The 22,555-nt window shown below is 45.8% G+C and overlaps 1 protein-coding gene across 2 annotated transcripts in view; it reads left to right on the top strand.

Annotated features, from left to right (window-relative positions):
• Nucleotides 1–22,555, top strand: part of DIS3L2 (DIS3 like 3'-5' exoribonuclease 2) — a 2,640,663-nt gene that overhangs the window by 1,254,250 nt on the left and 1,363,858 nt on the right. The gene's annotated exons all lie outside the window — the stretch shown is intronic.

Here is a 22,555-nt window from a genome sequence, read left to right as displayed (position 1 = left end):
ACCCACTTGGTAGCAGTCTGTACCACCCAGATTTACCTGGTAGCTGTGGCCGAGCAGTCAGACTTCCCTCAAGAAGAGTTAGGCAGTATGCAAAGTATACACAATAGGCACTCAGACACACTAATACAAGCAAACACTGACCAGAGCTTTGGTATCAAAGTATATAATTATTTATTTAAAAACACACTGAAACACTCCAGCACTCTTGTTGTAAAATATTCTAAACACAGTTACTATTGTAATATATACACCCCTTTTTCCTTATCAGATAAGTCACAGTAAAACACCACTTATTTTCATACAGAGGTGAGCGCTTAACTAGATGGCACTCCAATAAGTTGGGAAAAAGACAGAATATGGAAAGGTACACCACTCTAAGATTCAGGAACACTGTTAGCAAGGCAGAAGAGCAAAAGTCACTGGTGAGCCAAAGTCCAAAGGATGGGCCCACTCTTAGAGAGAGCAGAGCACAAATGCGCCCAAGATCACAGTTACACTAGTCTTAGAAAGTCTTGCAGAGGGTTCAAAAAGAGTTTAGAGAGGCTTAGGAACGTTTAGCCAGGGTGTCCCAGGCTAACCCAGGTTCGAAAGCCAGGGGCAAAATCTACCCCGTACAGTCGGTAGCAAGGGAAGCCAGGCGGGACACAGTACCTTAAGTGGGAAGGATCCTCCAGCGGTGGCAGTTGTCCCTGGCAGGGGGTGCAAGTCGCGTCATCATCCAGGGGAAGAGAAGATCTCGACTTGGAGGAAAGATGAAGGTCGTTGCACTACCAGGGAAGAAACCAGCCGCAGAGTTTTCCGGTTAAAGGTGGTACCTTAGTTCGCGGTCGTGGTAAAACGTGGTATCCCGGTTGCCGGGGTGATTGGCACAGGCAAGGCGGCCACGAGGTACGTCGGGAAGGCGAAAAGACGGTGAAACTGGTTATCCCCACCAGTCAAAGGAAGAAGACTCTCCGGTGGGAGATCTCCTCTGTCATTGGGAAAAGTGGTGAGACGGTCCAGCAGGGCTCCACCGGTGGTGGCGTTGTGGCAGGTCGGCTCAGCTTCTCCCTCGTTGGATTCTTTAGGTCCTGTGGCGACTTCTGAAGTTCCAGTCCCCAAAGCCCTGCTTTTATGCAGAAAACCCCCATTCACTCAGCCTAGCTGTCACTCAAACATGCTAAGTGGTGAGCCGGCCGGCTCACCACTTGGGCCAATCAGGACGGAGTGCGACTTGAGTTGCCTAGGCAATTCAGTCCAGGGTGCCTAAATCCCCCTCCACCCCCCCTAAGTACCCCAGACAGAGTGGCACCACTTTGGAGGGCTTCTGTGGAGAAGCCCGCCAAAAAGTGGAACAAAGGGCTCGACTTGGGTTGAAGTCACAGAAGAGAACACAAACGCCATTTTAGAATCAAGTTTTGGCAAAAAATACCAACCGGAAAATTAATATTAATTAAATAAACCGGCGGTATGTTCGAGGCTACCGTAAATAATTAAATAAAGCTAGTAGCCTAAAACAATGGGAAATCCCATAGGAAAATATTTGCGGTTGAATATAAAAAGTAGTATCCACTGCCACCAGCCAAAACTCGATCAGGGGGGGGGGCGGAGACGTGCCCCCTCGACTAACAGACCCCGGGGCAATTGAATTGCCCCAGCCAGTACGTCCACAATATGATGGTTTGTACTGGTTCTGTTCAGAATTTAAGACTAGTAAAGTCAATGGTGACTTTACATGCCCTGGGAGACAGTAGTCGGTCCCAGGGTATGGAGTCTATACTGGGGGGTCACTGACACCCCTGTGTTACTGCACTGAGGGTGCTGTGTAACGCACATCACAAAAACACATGAACACCTATGGGGTAAAAGACCCCATAGCCCATTAAGCACATCTAGATTCAAAGAAACACATTCAAATCATGCCCAAGAGTGAGGGTAAAAGAGTCTCACTCTTGGCAGGAGAAAAAAATAAACCCCAAAAATCCAGCTAAGCTGCTGGGGGACTCACTAGGTTAGGAAATTCAGCCTAAACAGAGAATTCTCCCTAACAAGGGCGAGGACACAATTACCCACATACGACATTTTAGGAAGCTGTGATATCTCCTGCTGACCTTTGGGATCTATGTGGAGGTGACTGAGTGCCTGATGCTGCTAATCGCTCTGTGATACAGGGGCTGCTCTGGGGAGGATCCCTTGCGTGCAGCCCTAACGCAAAGGGCACAGATTCTTTACATGGTTGCTGACAAGACATCAAGCCCTTTTACGAAGATATGTGAAATGACACATAATAGGGCAACCGCAATGCTGCATGTCCTTTAAGGCAGGCTTCACAGTGGAAATGCATGTTATGTTCACTGTAAGGAAAATGTATTTATCTTACAATGACAACCCCACTTACTAAGACCAGTGTCAGTCGTTTGCTCATGCATCCAGGTGCTCAGCTGCCTAGGTGTGGCTTTCTCAGGCTGGCCAGCGCCGGACACAGGGCCTCATCACGACTTTGGCGGTAACCCTTAAATCCGGCGGTAGCGCTATTACCGCCCGATTTAAGGGTCTGCCAAATCGGGACTTCAGCGGATTTCGCCCCAGCTCTGAGCTGGGAGGAAATCCGCCGAAAATTTGCGCTATTACCGCCGGCGGGAAATCCGCCGGCGGTAAGAGCGCATATTTTCCCCATTGAGCTCAATGGGGAATGGGACATTCCCGAATGGGCTCAATGGGGATTTACTTTACCGCCGAATTCGTGATCCGGGGCTATTAGCGCCGGGGAGTTCGGCGGTAGGGCTAATACCGCCGGCGGTAATACCGCCAGCATTACCGCCCAAGTCGTGATGAGGCCCACAGTGTGTAAATCGAATATAAAATGGCCTGAAATAGCCACAGTCCAGCAAACAAGGAAGACTCCCATTACCGACACCTGATTTGAAACGTATATTTGACTACAACCATGGACCCTCTGCAGGTGCCTCCCTCTGGAACAGCCTCTTTGCCTCTCTCCGTCTTGAGCCAGATTGCCTCAAGTTCTGGAAACTCAAGTCCTTACTCGTGTCTTCCTCTTTTTCGCTCTCTCCCTCCCCCCCCACCCCCATGCTAACCTCCTTTTTCTTTGCGCCTGCTTCCCTCCTCCTTTATCCCCTCGAACTCTGCTCAGTTTTGCTTACTGGGTGCTTGGTGCACCTCCAGAGCCTCACAGGTCCCCGGCTCCCCTGCCAGTCCTACACTTGCCTCTGGGCCTCTGCACTCTGCCTGGCACTACTGCACTCGGAATACGTTCCGTTAGAGGGGCAACCTCTCTGTACTTAACCCAGGCCCCTGATGGCCTGGGCTCACTTGTTCCCCCTCCCTCGCACTTCCTGTCTGCGCACTTGCACAACCTTGACTGCACTAGGCCTTGCAAGATTGTTTGTCCTATCCTCCCTTTGTCTTCCCTCCCTAGCTTGGTTGTACCGAAACACTGTATGCCCCCCTGCCCCCCAACACCCCTCTGCCTTCTCCCCACTCTTTTCCTGCACTTGTACTATCTGACAAGTTGTTAGGCCTAGTACGGCAGTTTTATTGATTGCATGCTCTTTTCTTTCTCCTCCCAACCAACCCCCCCCTTCTCTCCTTCCCTCCTGTCTTGCACTTGCACTAGTAGAAATGCATCCGGCCTAGTATGCTAGTTTTTCTTGTTAGATCATTTGGAAACTTCAAGGCCTAATAATTACTACTGTATTCCCTTGTCCCCTTTCCGCTTTGAAGTACTTCCCTTGTGTATAAGCGCTTTACAAATTAACAATTACAATATGGCCTTGTAGAAAGGAGCCCAAGAGGAGCAAAGGTGTGGGAATTTGGAGAAGAATACAGTGATCATTTAAAGAAAGTTGGAAGGTGGAGATTTTGGAATAGATTAAGAAAGGGTGCTTGAAAAAAGGAGCAGTGGAGGGGGGAATTAAGATTGCACAAAACATGTTGTGAAAGGAGCAAGCTTGTAGAGGAGAGTGTAAGAACAGAACTTTCGAATAGATTGTGTACTCCCACGTATTTCTTTACTTATGTTATCTCCATTTCCAGCTTTAGCTGCTTTGGACATTTTTTCCAGCAGAGGGCGCTGCGTGGTGATGCCTGTCGACTCAATGTACCTTGAGGGCCTCCGTCTCAGTGTTGACATCAATGGTATATAGCGCACGCAGCGACCGTTGGCTTCAGTTCAATTTTTCCTTGACTGAGAAACCTTTCGTTCAGTGAAAATGGCATCATCGTCGGCTACATCAACTCTGAGATCGGGGTTCAAAAAATGCCACGACTGTGGGGCAAAGAAGTCCCTTATGGACCCCCATCGGGTGTGTCTATGGTGCCTTGGATCCTCTCCTTCAACTTCAGAGTGAGAGTCCTGCCTATCAATGACAGCGAAGGCACTGAAAGAGCATATGGGGAACCTAACTGCAGGTAGGTCCCATAAATCCCCTTCGACAACCACGTTGAAAAAAACAAATCCTCTGACGAGTCGAGAGATGACTCTCCTCGTCAGAAGACAACTAAAAGGTCGTGATCACGTAGTGGCTCACACTACTCATCATCTTCCTCACGGCGGTTGAACAAAAGGCACCACAGATCTGGGGGACTCAAGAATAATATATCTACATGACTCCCTGCAAGTGGGTTGGACACTTGCCCAAAAATAGTTTGGCAGACCAGATCCCTCGGAACATGCCGATGGCTCTTACAGACAACTGATGTCTAGAGTGATGGAATATCTGGGATGGAGTAGGCCTGCAACACTTTTTGAGCAGGAAGACCTGACTGATATTTTAGACAAGGGACCGCAGGAGGACCCTATTCTACCAGTACATGTAGTTCTGCAAAAGAGTTAATGCTGCCTGGGAGACCCCAGAGTTAATTCCAGCTGTGAACAAGAAACTTACAAGCAACTAACAAGCAAGTACCATGCGTCAAGTACTGACCCGTACTATCTTACAAAGTACCCAACTCCTGAATGCTTGGTAGTTCAGGCTGCCACTTCTATATCCAGACAACGGGCATACCCAACTACCCCCTCACCCCTGTACAGGGATGATCAGCGTTATGATGCTTGGGCTAGAAAAGTCTTCTCTGCAGGGAGTATGGCCCTTAAATCCGCAAATGCCACTTGTGCATTGGCCACGTTCACTTTCACCTTATCGGATTGTATTGCGATGGCGGCTGAACATATCTCTGAAGGGGAAGAACGATACCATTTATTTAAACATTGTCAAGGATAGGAAAGATGCAATGTGCAAATCCCTTCAGACTGGTCTAGACTCTGCGGACCGTATCAGCAGAGCAATCGCAACTAGCACTGTAGCACACAGATTGGCCTGGTTGAGAAAGTCTGGATTTTATCCAGATGTGTAGTCTAGACTTCTTAACCTGCCCTTTGACGGCACTCATTCATTTGGCAGCAAGGCTGACGAGAGCCTGGAGAAGCTGCAGACCTCCAAAGCTGCAGCCAAATCCCTTGGCGCAGCAATCACAGCCACCTACTTACCCCACTTGTATACCTTGGAGGGGCAGGTCCTTTTACTATTACTGATCAGTTGGAAGAGGGAGAGGACTGTCAAATCAAAGAGGTCAGAAAAGATTCCCATGTGGTGGACGGGGAAGAGGTGCCCAGACAGCCAAGCAGGAGCTCCTTTACCATCAGCCTCTGCATCAGCCGCCTCAAAACCTCTGAGGCCTTAGTCCACAAGACCCCGGTGGGAGGCAGACTTTCACAGCATCTGAAAGAATGGCGGGTATTGCTTCAGATGCCTGGGCATTGGAAATACCGCCCCGGGTTTACTGCCTTCCCTTTCTAAAAAGGCCTCCAGATCATCCGCCAGGGAACTACTCTGTCAGAGTTCCAGTTCCACTCCTTATGCCGGACATCTTGACCCTGCTAGAGAAAGGTGCTATAGAACTGGTACTTGTAGCGGAGAGAAACGAGGGTTGGTACTCCCCCCTTAGTTGGATGGAGGATTGAGACCCCTCTTGGACTTCAAAGACTTGAACAAGTTCCTCAGGAAGGACAAGTTTGAGATGGTTACACTCCTTCAGGCCCTCCAGTTTCAGGACTGGATGGTATTATTGAACCTTCAGGATGCTTACTTTCATGTGCCAATCCATCACAAGCACAGTGATTAGCAAGTATCTGAGGTTCGCCGTTGACAGTTCACATGATCAGTTTTGAGTTCTGCCATTTGGGCTGACCTCCGACCCCGAGGGTTTACATGAAGTTGGTGACGGTGGTGGCAGCGAGTCTCGGGAGGGGGGTGGCATTCATGTCCACCCCTACATGGACGATTGGCTGATCAGGGCACGTTCTCCCAAACAAGTCCTGAAACATCTCTGTTCCACCTATCACTTCCTTCTCAGACTGGGCTTCTCCCTGAACTTCAAGAAGTCCCACATGATACCATCTCACAGGCTCCTATCATCAGGGCTGTCCTGGATGCATCCTTGGGGAAAAGATTTGCCACCCGATGTGAGGGCTCAAGACATTCTGCAGATGTTTAACAAATTCCAAAATGCCCAGAATCTTCCAGCCTTTGATTTTTCTGAGGTTGCTCAGCCTCATGGCATCCTGCATTTTTCTGGTGCCTGAGAATGTGATCCCTTCAATGGGCTCTAGGAACACAGTGGTCACAATTCTCAGGCAAAATGTCAGACCTCCTTCAGCAAAGTAGCACAAGATTTTCTGTGGTGGACCTACCAAGAAAACAGAAAGGAGAACCTTTTTGGCAACCATGGCTGGAGATGATTGTAGTGACGGATGCCTCGCCCACACCAACGATCTTACAATCACCGGTCGTTGGTCTCCATCGGAATCCAAAGTACACATCAATCTTTTGGAGCGGAGGGCAACCAGACTAGCGCTGAAGGCCTTTCTGCCCTCTGTACAGGGAAAGAATGTCCTGATAATGACGGACCACACAGTAACCATGTACTACCTCAACAGGAGAGGAGAAGTAGGGTCACTACCACTGTGCAGAGAAGCAATGCAGCTCTGGGCAATTCAAGAAGGAATCTCTCGATCAGAAGGTCACCTAGCCGGAGAGGAGAATACGGTGATGGACGCTCTGAGCAGGCAGAGCACTGTCTCCCATGAGTTGGAGCTAGCTCAGGAGGTCCTTCAAGAGATCTTCACCCTTTGGGGAACTCCTTGTGTATCTGTTTGCGACCAGTGCCAACCGGAAGTGCGAACTGTACTGCTCTAGGGAATTTCCCCCAAGAGGAGCTCTAGGGGACACGTTTGTAGTGGACTGGGAGTTTCCACCCCTGTACGCGTTTCCTGCAGTCCCCATCATTCTTCACGTGATCAGGAGGTTGCGAAGTTTCGAGAAGCCCATGGTCCTATATGCCCTGTATTGGGCCAGGAGGACGTGGTACCCGGACCTTCTGGACATGTCCATCTGCCCTCCAATATATCTTCCACAAAGAGAGGACCTTCACTTGCTAGAGGGAGGTTGGGTTCTCCATCCAGAGGTCAAGACACTCAACCTTCACGCACAGTTTCTGAGAGGTTGAGATATAAGGATTAGGACCTGCCGGACAACGTAATGGAGATTTTGAAGACCAGCAGCAAAGTCTTTGTACTGCTGCCGTTGGAACATGTTCTGCGCCTGGTGCAGGGATAAGAATTTGAACCCTTTACATGCAGTACACCGATGGTGGTGTCGTTCTTGTTGCACCTGGCTTATCGGGGCTCTCGTTTGGCACAGTCAAAGGGTATCTGGTAGCACAATTTATTTTCAAGCGCTCCTTTGAAGAGGTATCTTTCTTCAAGATTCCACTGGTCATACAATCCTTAAAAGGATTGACAAATGTCTTTGCTCTCCCTTTTCAAATCCTGTTTTCGGATCTCAACCGAGTTCTAAAATTCCTAATGTGTGCTCCATTCTAGCCTATCCACTCTTGTCCATTAAGATTGCTGACTCTAAAAACCCTTTTTTTAGTGGCCCTTACATCAGCCCGTAGGGTGAATGAACTGCAAGCCTCCTTGCAGTCTTCTTTAAGGATAATCTTAAAGTTAAACCTACCTTTCTACCATAAATTGTCTGAGGTTCATTTAACTCAGAAAATCATTCTACCTTCTTTCTATCCCCACCTCATCCTGGAAAGGAAGAGGAAAGGCTACATAGGCTTGACCCAAAATGTGCACTTGGCTACTATATTTCCAGAATGTCTAAATTAAGACAGGATGATCACTTTTTATTGGATATATACGGGCCAAAGGTTGGGTATGGCGGTCTCAAAACAAATCTTGTCTAGGTGGATTATAGTTGCAATCTCTGAATGCTGCACGTTAGCTGGGAAAGAACCTTCTGAAGGTCTCGGAGCACATTAGACCAGGAGCTTGGTTATTTCCTCTGCCTTACAGAGGGGATTCCCTATGCAGGATATTTGTGTGGCTGCTACATGGTCCACAGTTCCATGTAGCAGCCGCACATTCACCAAGCACTATGGTCTGGACTCTGTTTCAGGCCCAGAAGGTGGTTTGTGGGAAGGCAGTGTTACATTCTGTACACACAGGCCAATAGGAACTCCCAAATTTGAATTTGAAACTGAAAATTCTGACTCCCTCCTCCAGAAATACAAACAATGCTCTGGGAGTTTATCATAAAATGAGGAATACGTGGGAGGACACAATACATTCGAAAAACAAGTTACTTGCCCATGGTAACGTTCTTATGACTAGATGTTCCTCCCCCATATTCCTCATCGCCCCTCCCAGCCTACCCCGCAGTTGAATATCCATGTTATTACAGTTTACGCTCTTTCAGTGTGAGTAGCTGTTGGGTGTAGAATAATACAATACACTTACAAATCGGAGCTAAAGCCAACGGTCGCTGTGCATGCTATATACCATCGATGACACTGAGATGCAGGCCCTCGAGGGACATCGAGTCAACCGGCATAAACACTCAGCACCCTCTGCTAGAAAAGATTAGGAATATGTGGGAGGAACATCCAGTCGAAGAACGTTACCACAGGGTAAGTAACTTGTTCTTCTTGATATCATTTGTGATTTCCGATCCCATCATATGAATGACGCAGCTTTTGTTATCAGTCTTGGGCTATATCTTTACCGTTGCGGATGCAGGTTACCTTGTTATGCTTATTATGGGGTTTCATGGTCGCGTTCAACACCATAAATCACCAACTTCTTTTAACATGTTTGTTGGAACTTGCCCACATGCAGGGAGTATCCCTTGATTGGATATGTACCTTTTATAAGTGAATTTTGGCAACCGGTCCAACTGGAGCTGCATGAGCCCCATTTGACTGGAGTGGATTGTGGGGGTCCCAGATTGCCCCCAGTTTTAATATCTACCTATTCCCCCACTCCCTATTCTCAGCCTCATAAATGGACTGGGTTTTGCATATCATTGTTAGGGAGGTGATGCTCACATTTTATTACATTTGAACAAGTACCGGTATGTTTTTTGCTCTTTCTTTTGGCCTTAACCTAGTTCACTAGTAGATGAGCTCAATTGGAGTTAAAGTCCACTCCTCTCCCCAAGACAGCGATCCTTCCGCTTTAGGTTGCGCCCTGTTCTGGCTCCTATTTTTTGTTCATTCCTGAACAAACAAGTGTTCAGAGATAGGTCTTGTCTTTTGTGGAGACCACTCCACTTCATGATCCTGATTAACCACCTGAATCCCAAAGTAGCAAAATCTTGTCTTGGCAGCATCTGAGGCCCAAGTCCTCCTACACATGCTGGGTAGTGTGATGATTCATGGGAACTCGTCACTTCTCCCCAGGGGGAGCCCTTTTTGTGAGGCTACAGAGGTGAGCCCACTACACAGCATTTCCCCCTAGGAATGGCAGAAACGAGACCTCACAGGGAGAGACTTCCTTCAACCGGACAAGGACTGCCGTTCCATGATAGAACTCCCTGAACCTCTTACCCTTAAGAACATAAAGTATGCCAATAGACAATCTGAAAGTACTACTCTATGTTATGGCGGTACTCTTTTTTTTTCTGCCTGTAAGAATTGATACCACGAAGGCAAGGGAGACTAAAATAGACTTGCAGTGTGATCAATTTTGACGGTTATATCCCAAGTGATCTTCCTCGTCTGTTGTTGTCAGAGACTAAAAGAGAAGACCATGTCGGGATTAGTCTCCCTCAACACTGTATCCTCAAGAGGGATAGTAAAGCTAGAGTGCCTCAAGAACAGTCTCTTTTGTCAGAGTGTTTGAGGAAAATTACATTTTGCGAACAGTTGCCCTTGTTTTCACTGACAAGAGGAAGGTAAGGAAAGTCAAGGAATAACTGTGTGTTGGAAACAAAAGGAGTGTATAATCTTTAAGCAAGCCCTGGGAGAAGCCTGGGAAGAATTGCAAAGGTTGATAGAAACTGTTGGAGGATGTTATCCAAAGAGAGCCAATGGTTGAACCAGAGGAATGGAGTTCTTCTCCTTGTTTTCCACAATTCTTTCATCAGACACTAAGGTAAAAGGTTACCAAACAGAAGCCTCGTGACTGACCAAGTTGACCACGAGAAGATAGTTGGTGAACTATTGAACCTAAAGAAGGGAGTCATTTTCCTGGAACTATTTATGCTAATGTCTTTTGTTAGTGGTAGGGCTAGAATATACTTGTTTTGACAGACACGTTGAGTTTGACAACCACGCTGATGACTAGCACCTGCGTTATTCTTTTGTTATGGAGAACTCTTCAGGGATAAGGAAATTGAGCCTTTTTTCGTAATTTCAATGAAGAGCCTAGTGAAAATGCCATCCCTTTGTCCAACTCCTTACTCCAGCATGCCACAGTAGCCATATTCAATGTTAATAGTTCGATGTGTTCCAGTTGATGTTCAGCCCCATGCTCATGCAGTTATCTCCTCGCAAGTCCTTGATATGCAAAAGAGTCTTGAGATAAGTAGAAGAGGGCTGGAGGGATCTACTATCTACTGATGCAGGCATGCCTAAGTGTTGGGTGTGTTCCTGACACCTAGGTATGCATTGACTTGATGCACTGATGTTGGTGCCTGTCAACTGCAGTCACATTGAAAGACCTAGGGCAGCATGATAGTTTCTCCTACGCCTGTGTTTTTCCTCACTGATTAAAGGCTGGTAGAAAGTCAGACATTTCACAGATACCAGTGCATCCTGTTGTTAATCAGTGATTCACTCTGATCTACGGCAGACTCATCCACAGCACACCCCTTGGCCACATTCAGTGGGTGTGCAGCTTCACCTCTGATTCTGCACGTGCAAAGACATTTGCGTGCTTAGGTTATTTGGTGTGAATACACATCTGCAGAATACTGATGTTTTCTTCGCTTGCATGTGCAAATGACAAATAAATTCAAGTGGGAAAACATTTTTGTGAATTTGGGCCATCATTTTCAAACCTTCCTAAATGTTTTTTGTACTAAAACCAATAGTCCTTTGAGACCGGGAGTGCCACTCTTCTTCCCCCATTCCATTGCTCTTTTCCCCTTAATTTTTCATCCACTCCAGTGGAATGTCAACAAGTCGTCACTTTGCCAGTCCTGCTCATCACCTGTTCTCCCCTCCACCCTCTGTATGGTAGCCAGTTTATGTCCATGCCGCACTGACCCCCCAGCCCCCACCCTGTTCCACATCTCCAATCCTTTTTTCTCCTTCCATGGCCATTGTACCATGCTTTGCTGCACGTCTCTCCTGCCCTGTTGTAGTACTCTCTACCCCCTACCATGCCTCAGTGTTCATTAGGCACAAGTCAAGAAAAAGTGGGGATAGGATTACTTAGCATGCATCATGTGCAGTGTCACAGGAAGTGAGGTCAGAGGCTCCAAAGTCGCAGCAAAGCAGTGCTCCCATTTAGTAAATGGGGTATACCTTTTTCTCCTTCCAAAGTAGGCATCCTCGTAGAAAGAAACTGCTGAGAAGGAAATGCTAAATGCCAGTGAATCTACCTATGTTAACCAACTACAGAATGCTTCACGGGTACTTTAAGAAATTACAGAGCAAACACCGCCACATGTCCTGGGTGCTCATGTTTACATTTCCTGTAATGTAGTTCTACTTTCCTCTTATGAATGGTCAACTACAAGAGCCAGAATGCAAAGGCATCCGAGTTCACAAGTTGGAGTGGCTCAACACCTAAAACCTAAGGCACAGAAACCCTGAGCTCAGTTATTTAAAGAAACATTTCAAAATAGCTAGTTAAAAAGTAACCTACCGTTTGTCATTTGTTGACCCAGGTGTGAGTCTCTTGCGGTTAGGCATGATGAGATTAAATCAGTAGTTTACCAAAACACATTTTTCACTGATCAGTCACCCTGGAAATGGAATGGGTGGCTGTAAAATACTGATTTGCAGTCAGGTTTTTTTCCTAGAATACAGATAAATATTGAGCAGCCTACTGGAGTCTGTGCAGGGTTTTGTTCTTAGGATCCCTACGTACCGATAGCTAGCCCAAAACAGTGATGGAGCCTTTTTTGGGTCCTCTGCTTCTCAAACTTGCACTTAAATGGGGTATCGTCCCGCCCCTGCTTCCTTTGGAGGCTTTGGTGGATGGAGTCCCCTGCCAACCCTCAACCTGTGCCTTGCCATTTCCTGCTTCTCTCCACCTTGTTCCCAACATCCCTAGTCAGTCTGACCTTTGCGACTAGGACCCTGACCCTCGTGTCCATTTCTTCCCCTCTCAGTCCAACAACTCCTCAAATTAAATTGTTGATTATGATTTATGTAGCAATGTCTATTTGATATTTTGTAATTGGGCAACATGGCATTTACATGAGTTTCTTACAATGTATATTGGACTTTGTAGCTTTTCCGGAGATGTGTGCTCTGTCTGCATCATTCATTTTATCTGCTGGAGGGTACAACATTAGCAACTTGTATAGCTGTGGGGGTACAGCCCAAAAGAGGAGGTCAGGTCTAAAAACAGAGGTTGCAAGGTTCATTATGAATTCACTTAATTGAGCATTTGCACCAGAAAATTGTAAGTGGTATGTAGAGTTCATTCAATAAAATGCCATGTTTCAATATTAGTCGCTCTCCAATCAATGAGCCTATGTTTGTGTGTTATGTCGTGCTTCTGAATAGCCTTATAACACTGAACATGTAAAAAACGAGAAGGACCGCCACGTTCAGAGAATTTTGTAAGAAATATAAAAAATCAAAACCACAACTCTACCATCTAAGCTAACAATTGGAATACCAGAGCATGCAATTGATTGTGATTCTTGTACAGTCTCTGGTTACTGTGAGCGGTCCGAAATGTGAGAAGGACACACAGGTAACTTTCTCAAGCTTCGCCATTTATTAAATGAACAGGGTGGGATATACCTCTAAATTTGCCTATCCTAACAAGGAAGTCCCTAACTTGCAAACTAAAGAAAAGTGACCCAATAACTTGCAAACTAAAGAAAAGTGACCCAATGTCTAAAATGTCTCTGACCTTCACACTAATAAATACAATTTTATTTATTTATAGAGCGCCCAAGCCCACAACCATCAGGAGGCTTGCAAAAACACAAGGCCCAATGAAAGAAGGGACAAAAACATTAACTATAACACATGGATCGTTTACCGAAGGGCGCAGGCTGGTGAGCAAAGAGCATTGCGGGGGAGGGGGGATTTATTCAAATAGTTTTTAACTTTTTTCCTGAAACACCAAATAACGCGGTTCCGAGCATAGGTTCTTGGCAGCCTGTTCCAAGCTCGCGCTGCAAGGACAGGAAAGGATCACCCAAACCTGTAGCTTTTCTATATCTTGGGACTGTCAGCTATCCACAGTTACTCGAGTGGAGTGATCTTGAGGGGGTGAATGGGATTGCTCGTTCCTTAAGATAGATGGGTGGGCCTCCATTGATATATTTGTGGATCAGAGAAAGAGACTTAAAACGTATTCTTGCTGATACATTCAGCCAATGAAGATTCTTTCTATAATGGGAGATAGGCTCCCTCCTTGGGATGTCCGATGATTCGGACAGCTACATTTTGAAGAATTTGGACTCTGTTTATGGAGTTTTTGCTAGCACTAAACACAAGGGCAATAGTCCAAGCATGGCAAGATGATGGCTCAGACCAGAGTATGACTATTTTTAAAGGACAAGAGTAGTGTAACCTGCCTCAACACCTTGAGATGGTACCGTGTGCCACTGACCACTCCAACATGTGCATGAGATCCAAGAGAGGCTTTGGCATACACCAACACCATCTTAACCTTGTCCATGATGTTGATGCAGTTTCATTCAATGTACATGTGGGTGTACTCCGGACCCAACTTGGCTCTGGCCTTCGTAGATCTAAAGATCAGCAGCTCCGTCTTGGCGCTGTTAAAACATGTCCAGTTACTGAACTTCCAGCTTTATATCAGGCTGTAGATGTGAACTAGTCTGATTGAGTCAGCCTTGTAGTTTCCACTCAACTCAATCAGGAGTTGAGTCATCCGTGTAGTTTGTGAAACGGGGATCCTGAGTAAATAGAAGATCGCAGAGGGGCTTTATGTAAAGATTGAACAATGTGGGCGACAAGCCCCCTGCGGGACACCACAATGTATTGACTCAGTTTCAGAAGAGGCATCACCGCAGCATACACAGGAGTTCTTGTCACTCAAGAAGGAGCTGATCCAGTTTCTGGCCCCTTCCGAGCACTCGCTGATGGTAGACAGAGTGTCCAGTAAGCACCTGTGATCGAGCATGTGAAAGGCGGCTGATCAAAAAGAATCGGCAGCACAGGCCTGTTCTCTTCCAACACCTCAAGCATGTATGTCTGGATGTCTGTTAAGACAGTTTCTGTTCTGTGATTTGCTCAGAAGCCAGATTGTTTGAGATGGAAGATGCCAGAATCTTCAAGATGTTGCTGAAGCTGGGAGGTTGGTACCTTGTCTATGATTTTCAATTGAAAGAGTGTTTGTGATGAGTGCAGATTATTGGGTTCTTTTGGGTTCAGAACCTGTTTTTTAAGCAAGGGTGTAATGACGACCTGCTTGATGGCATCAGGGTCGAAACTATACCTGAATTAACAAAATGTGCCAAGGAAGGAGCGAAATGTACAGGATGACTCAAGATAATTTTGTCAGGCATGATCTCACCAGGTCAAGAGGTAGGGCACATGGAGTTAAGGAAAGTACATATCTCTACCTCGGTTATTGATTTAAAAGAGAAACCTGAAATGTCTTTATTCCCCGGTCTCTGGGTTTCCTGTTGGATGCCAGTAATCAGGGAATTGGATATTCTGTTACGTGCAGTTGTGATTTTATAGGCAAAAGCATGTTGCACCGTGTTGCAGTCTTCATTGAATGGAATAAAGGACTGGAGACCGGCAATGGGTTTCTCAAAACTTCTATATATCTCAAATTCTTTCTTGGTGTGATTACCTGCTGACTCAATTTTTTTGTTATAGAAGTTTTTTTGCCTCGTAGCTGTTTTTTTCTTTTATAGGTTTATTTGTAAAAGGTGTTCCAGATAGCCTTGTTTTCAGCTGTTTTGTTTTTAACCCATAGTCGTTCTGCCTGCCTTTTTCTTTTTTTAGATGAAATAGGTCTGGAGTAAACCAAGACTGTTTGCTTATTTCTCTGACGGTTTTAGATTTTAAAGTTGCCAGTCTCTCTAGGAGGTGATTAAATTGAGTGTTGTATCTGGTCATCAGTGTCTCAGGCGGGTCCCCATTTGAAGTATAGACCATAATAGTTTTCAGATTCATTTTCAGCACCTGGAGTAATCCTCTTCAGGTTCCTGCTAACAATTGTTTTGGGTACATTATGAACTTTAAAAAGTTTGCTAGGAAGGGAAATAAGGCATTCCACGAAAAAGTACTTGGACCAAGTACAGGCCTTGGCATTTACAAAATTTATAGGAACATTTCTAGAGTCGGCCCAGTCTAGAATGTTTCCAGCTAAGTGGGTCAGCTCGATGTTATGGGTAGTAAAATGCAGGCTTTTCAGAAGTCTTTCTAGGTCGGAGTCTCATTATCTACAGGATTCTTCAGCCAACGATTGAAATCTCCAAGTAGAATGGTAGAACAATTGGGTTTAATCGAGAGGGGCTAAGAGAAGTGTCTAGTCTTAATTGAAATCGGGCATATTCTCAGGATGTTGATAAATCGGAAATAATTGTATGCAGCAATTGTCATTTGGGAGGAATTTTAAGTGTATAATCTCACAGCGAGCACATTCAATGGCTGATGAAGAAGTGCATGTTGGTCTTTGCTAGAAATGGCACCCCATCTCCATTCCCATGAGCGCTTTCCTTCCCAAAGCAGCTAAAGCCTGGAGGAATGGCCAAGCTCATTTTAGGACCACTTGAGTCCTTAAGCGACGTTTTGGTAAAACGCATCAAATCCAGGTCTTCATCCTGAATGTAGTAGTGTACGTCGATAGTGTGAATACATAATGAGCGGGTGTTCAGAAGTGACAGCTTCACGACTAGGGAGTGTAGGGGCGTGCACTCCATTCTTGGGTAAGTCAATATTAATAAAGAGTTGCTGGGCAGAGGTGTCGAAGACACGCGACCGACACTCAGTAGACTGATCTGCTGAAATCGTTGAGTTCTGTGCATCTGTAGCTAAATGCTCTACGGACTGGTCCACAGAGGTAAATGATTTCTTAATGTGCATTTCTTTGAGAGGAAACCTGATGTAGTGTTTCCAGAAAGTGTGTGGTATTCTGGTCGATCGGACACTTGGAAACAGTCACAGGGACAGGAGGAGGTGATTTAAGTACATTAACCTCAACCCGCCTAGAAACAATGATATTCGGCAGGGCTTGGAGTTCTGGAGTGTCAGCGCAGGGTAAATGACATAAGTATTCTTCTACAATTCTCTCATGCTGCAATTTCTGGGCTGCAAGGAGTAAAAGTTCCAGGTGGCGGCCCATGTTTAATGGAGGTTGGACCACGCAAAAAGATGGTGGAAACCAAAGGAGCTTACCAAAATAGAAGTGTCTGCGAGATAGCGCAGAGCAGCAAGCGGCACATCTGGTGCGGACCAGCGAAGACTGGGCTTGACACTCTGGTGCGCCAGCACTGGTGCGCTTGGTCACCTCTGAAGTAAAAAACTAGGGCTGCTGGGTAATGTTGTTTATTTTCCTGCCCAGTGTTTTAAGGACGGATAGGTAGTGTAAGAAACCAGAGGGTGTCTCATGTACTGATCCCCAGAGATTTGTCATCCCGGTGGCCAGGACCTGGCCTTCGCTGTTGGATCCAGTTCTTTGGGGTGGTCCAGTGGGGGAGGATCACCTGGATGAGGGGTCCTCGGGAAGTAGGGTAGGGGCACCCGATGGCAAGACGCGGTATCCCCTTCCTTTCAAACCGCATCCCTATCCAAACTGTAAAAAATGTGCTGACTTTCCAACTCCCTCCCCTTTTTCATGCAAACACTGAGTTGAAGAGAAGGATCAGGAGGATAAAGATTACTGACAGAAAACCTAGTCTGACACAAAAACAGACTCCTTTTTAACAGCAAACTGTCCCTCCCTTTACAACTATGCACACCTGAATCGAATGTCCTCTCCCAGGAAGTATAAAAGGTGGAAACCAAAGACACACTTGGAGCGATTCTGGGATGCTGGAAGGTGCCAGAGAGCAGGAGAAACAACCTAGTGAGCTGCAGAGACCCTGGGAGTCCTGGAGGAGAAGAAAATCACCCAAACAATGGCCCTGTTACCTGAGAGGAGACTGCCGTGTGGAGATAGAGCTGAACCTTCAGCAGGCAAGACCAGGGGCAGCTGGGGATTGCTTGGCGGTACCCGCAGCATAAATCCTCCCCTGGGGCCACAGGTGAACCCCCCGGTCTATGAGGGGCAGGAAGTGAGACCCTGACCTCATTTGAACATCCCCCTTTTGGCTCCCACAGCTACCAAAATCAGGGGCTGCCGTTTTGGGGAGCAGTGAAGTGGGAGCAAAATCTTTATAGTGCATTCTGGGACAGGAAGTCCAAAAACATATTTTTGAAAATCGTATGTTTTGAAAGGAGACTCGAGCCCGGCAGAGGGAAGTCTTCTATGTGAACTTTATCTTTGACAAAACTTGAAGAGTAGCTCCAAGCCAGACGGAGGGAGATCTGGATAAAGTGAAGAGGGGTCTGGACCAGCTGATTGAGATCCTGAGAGGCCGGAGTGAAGCTGACGAAACCCGCATGGGGCATTCAAGATGCCCACCATCCTCCCGCACTAGAACACAAGTCAGGGAGGTGAAGCAGACGCTGTGGTGCTGCCCTTGGCTCCCCAGACAAACTCTAACAGTTCAGCACAGCCAGTGAGTCGAGAAGACCGTAAAACCGAACTCCGCTGGGCCCAAGGTTGCAGGCGGCAACCTTGTTGAACAAAGAACTTGTATAATTGAACTTTAAAGGAACCCTAGTAAAAAAAGGTTCAGAAGCAGAGTGGTCAGGCATCGCAGGTTTGGGTTGTGGTGTTTTGTTGAAACTATGAAAACCAAGAGGCCTTAGGCGAGGCTAATGTGAAGTATCAGTGGTCCTACGTGGGTCAAGCAAAACCCCTCGTATACTCGAAAGTCTTTGACAAATTGGAGAAAACTGATTGAACTGGGAAACTGGCAAATGTGAACCCGACACAGTAATGCCTGCGAGTTGAGGGTAAAACAGTGAAATACCCGTGAATATTGTGACGACAAATGTGAATCCGGCTGAGGGATGTCCACAATGGATAGTGGGTTAAAAGGCCGCAGTGAACCCGTTTGAGGGAGGCTAACGTTGCAAGAAGTTTGAGCCCGGCTGAGGGGTATCCAATGGGTGAAGAGCAATTGCCCAATGTAAAAGATCACCACCGAAGGAACTTTTGTTTATGGATCAGCAGGACTTCCAAGGGAAGAGACTTGGCCCCAGAAGGTCCTGGCATCGTTGAAAGGAACTGTAACCTCGTGTTGGTGAGGCCCGGAGTGTGCTGTGCTCACGGTCCTGCCTTGTCCAGTGCTAACTTAACATCCTAACTTATCATTTGTGAATACTACTTTCTTTTCTTGTGAACATTATCCCACACTCTTTAAATTAACTGTAAGGATTGGCAAAGTTTTTTTTTTTTTAGTGTAAGCCCTTTTATTTGACAAGACGCCACTAGGACTGCCGTATTATCATTTGATGGTTGTAGCCTGCCCCCATCTTAGATTTAGTCGTTTTCCCAACCCATTTATACAGTTTAATAAATACCTTTGGACTGTGATCACTTGTCTGTCTTTACTGTTGCCACCATGAGTTCATTACAGTAGCAACACACAAGTAAGTGCCAAATAAGCGATTTGCACAAAAAATCGAAACTAGATATTTTCAAGAATTGGTTCTCAGAAAAGCAGCATTCTACCGTTTACAGGCACACCATAAATTATGGCAAGATATGCTATCGTAATGATTTTTCCAATAAAATTAATCACAGAATATATGGCTTTCTTTCAATTCAAGAAAGTAATTTGACCGTTCAAACTTAGAATTCTTTCAGAAATCTTTGACCAGGGTTGGATTCCCTTCCCCCTGGATCAATTCAGGAATATCTTAAATAAAGTTCTGACTCCACAAAGTACCACTTAAGGCAACAGACTTTCATCCACTGTGTCTTTACCCTTGATACCACAAATGTCTTTTCTACAAAGGTTTGTTCAGACGTAAAACAGTTCTCTTCTGGAACATGTTCAACAATAAGTAATCTACCATAACTTCTTCAAGTGAACCACTTTTGTCAGGATAGCACAGCAGTTCCAAAGCAACAGAAATTATTCTTGGTGATACCACAGTTGTCAAACAAGTCTTCTCAAACATACTACTTCAAATCTTTTTCTTTCCTGGTACACTCGCCTGCTAGGACTAAGCACTGTGATCCCTTTCCTAGTGAACTTGCCTGCAAGGGAGTAAACTCCTACAGCTACAATCAAACACAAGGGCAATATTGATTCTAAGATTCTCCACACCAATATCTCTTAGAAGGAGGGCTGAACAATAATTGCATTTTCTTACTGACTCTTGACAATGTGTGTTCCAGTTTTCCCCAAACTGGAAATTCAATACAGCAGCATTGGTTTTAAATTGTCTTTTGGCTACTTATTGGCAGCCTCTTGACTGCTGCAAGTGTGGGTTACACGCCTCCCCCAGTGGATATCCCAAAAAGGGAGAGCTGCGCCCTTGTCACCTCCCTGTATGGTTTCACAGTCGCTTGGCTGTTGCCAATGTTGGTTATAAGCTTTCCCCAATTGGTGTCTCTTGTGCGGGGATGCATAACCTTGTTGTCTTAGGGTGGTTTTCGTACAGCCTCTTGGCTGTTGGTAATGCTGGTTGTAAGCTTTCCCCAATAGTAGTTCCATAGAAGGGGATTTAGATGTTTCATATTCACTGCAGTGTTTAAAGTTATATGAATTCTGCTTAAGTTGTTTAATTGTTCGGTATTCAGAATTGTGTGCTTTTTCGCTCTTTCCCGGGTCCTGCGCTAGCCTTTGGCCGACTCACCGGCTTTCTTTGGCATCTGTTTCTCTGGCAATGGTTGCGGCGGACCTTGGGCTTCCCGTCCACTCGCTCACCAGCTTCCACATCCCTCCGGTGAGCTGCACATCTCTCTCGCAGCTCCTCTCTCCAACATGCCATGTGCTGCATCAGGGGCTTGTCTCCCCGTCAGCTGGGCTACTACTATTTCTGCTGATTTCTGCTGTGCTTCTTCTGCAAAGCTGTTCATCTGCAATCTTTGTGACAGCTTCCACTGGCGTTCTTCTGTCGACTGCTGCTCCCACACCTCAGACAGCCTCCCTTCCAGCAACGCCATCCACACTGCCTTCTACAATCTTCTTCACTTTCTTTCCTCAGCTGGCTCATATTTTGGAAATTAAATGACTCGCTCGGGGGCTCTGCTCTACAACAACTAGACTGCACCTTCTGATTAATGGTAGTCTTCATTTTCATTGCCTCCGAGCCCTTCTTTGTCCCACTACCTAAAGCTTTATGGTTACTGTAGGCCATAGTAGTTTGTATAGCAGTAACATCTAATTTACAATAAGCCATCAATACTTTGTGAAGCACAGGTGATTGGGTAAGGATGTTTCCAATTCCCCTTTATGTGATCCTCCCACATAATACCACCCCCAGGGTCAGGATCAGGTAGCGTATGCCTTCCCCTGACTACATAATAGGAGTCCCATAGTGGGGTCTTGGTGATACTCTCCCTAGATTCATCACATAACCCATGTAATCCCAGTCCCAAAAATGTGACACAGCAGTAGCACCTGTTGCGTCTCCTAGATCAGTGACTGATATCAGTTGGAAGTCTCAATTATCATATGGCATAGCATGTATTTATTACTGTGCAATGTAGTGAAACTTCAAAGGTCTTGAACCGTGACTTACTGATTAAATATCAGACACTTTTCAGGTCGAAGCCCTTTTTGCGTAACTTCATTCGCAAACTTCGGCACATAAACACAAAACTTTGTAAGTGTTCCACTGCCATTTTTAATTTTTGTACATGCCAATTAATTACACTAAGAAAAATCTAAAGTAACGGCAGTTAATTTGTTTTCATTAGAATTGGTCCTAAACGCTGTATTACTACACAGCACGTCTTGAAAGTTTGTGTTAATTTGTAGATGATTGTTAGTCACTGTGGCTTGGATCCAAATCCTGCTTCATCTGATATTTAAGGAATAAATAACTGTGGTTTTAGATCTTGGTTGTTCTGCTATATTTTATACATGCTATAACATATGATAGAAACCTTCTCACCTCAATTGTTGCTATATTTGTAGAATATGTACTGGAAAGATATTTGTTTAAAGTTAAGTATTGTGATAAAGTATGCTTTGGAGGCGAGCTCTGTACAAATAGCCCCTATAAATATCAGTTGCCCACCAAACTCCACAAACTGTTGAACCAACATAAACTGCTCTGTGACTCCCAATCTTGATTTGGTCCCAGATGCAGCATCAGGAAAACTGCCACCAGCCAGGCCAAAGATTTTGCGCTCTAAATCATGGGCAAAGGTGCTCTAGTGTTTTGGCCCTCCTTTAACATTCAGCCACAAATTTTAACACCCGCCACTTCTCGTGTAGAAGTTGTGATAGTTCAGAAGTAAGGCTCAGACACAATGGTGGCATGTTTAATAGGGGTTTCCCTGCCTCTAAGAAGACTAAGTCCGTCACTGTCGTGTCTCAGAAAGCCTAATTCGAATGGTAAAAAGCCTAATTCGTCGACACTGGTATAATTAGCATGTGCTGCAACTGTTGCCTCAATTCCATTTTGGCAGTGTTTCACCTCAGCGAATCAAACTACGTTTAACATATCGAAGTTATTGAATGTCGTCAACACCGAAGACTGGGTTCAAGCGGTGCTCCAACTGTGGAGCGAAAATGTCCATAATAGACCCCCACCAAATCTGTTTGTGGTGCCTGGGGGTGGATCATAGTTGATTACTGCGGCTCAGGTCAGTCACTGACAGTGAAGTCCTTGAGAAAAAGGAAGGGAAGTTCGTGGCAGGTAGGCCCTGTTTAAAATCCCCTTCTGTCACGCCTCTAAAAGGTCTTTGGATGACTCGATGGATGCTTCCCTGGAGAAAAAGCACATTAAACACCAAAAGCGCTCGAGGTCTCGACACATCATTCTCCCATTAAAAAATCAAAAACGTGACACCACTGAATGTCGTCTTCTT

The sequence above is a fragment of the Ambystoma mexicanum genome, chromosome 10 (genome assembly GCF_040938575.1).
Source record: "Ambystoma mexicanum isolate Mex_15411 chromosome 10, UKY_AmexF1_1, whole genome shotgun sequence".
NCBI classification, from domain to species: domain Eukaryota; kingdom Metazoa; phylum Chordata; class Amphibia; order Caudata; family Ambystomatidae; genus Ambystoma; species Ambystoma mexicanum.
Note: the sequence above shows the minus strand (reverse complement) of the source record. Positions and strands in the feature narration are given on the sequence as shown.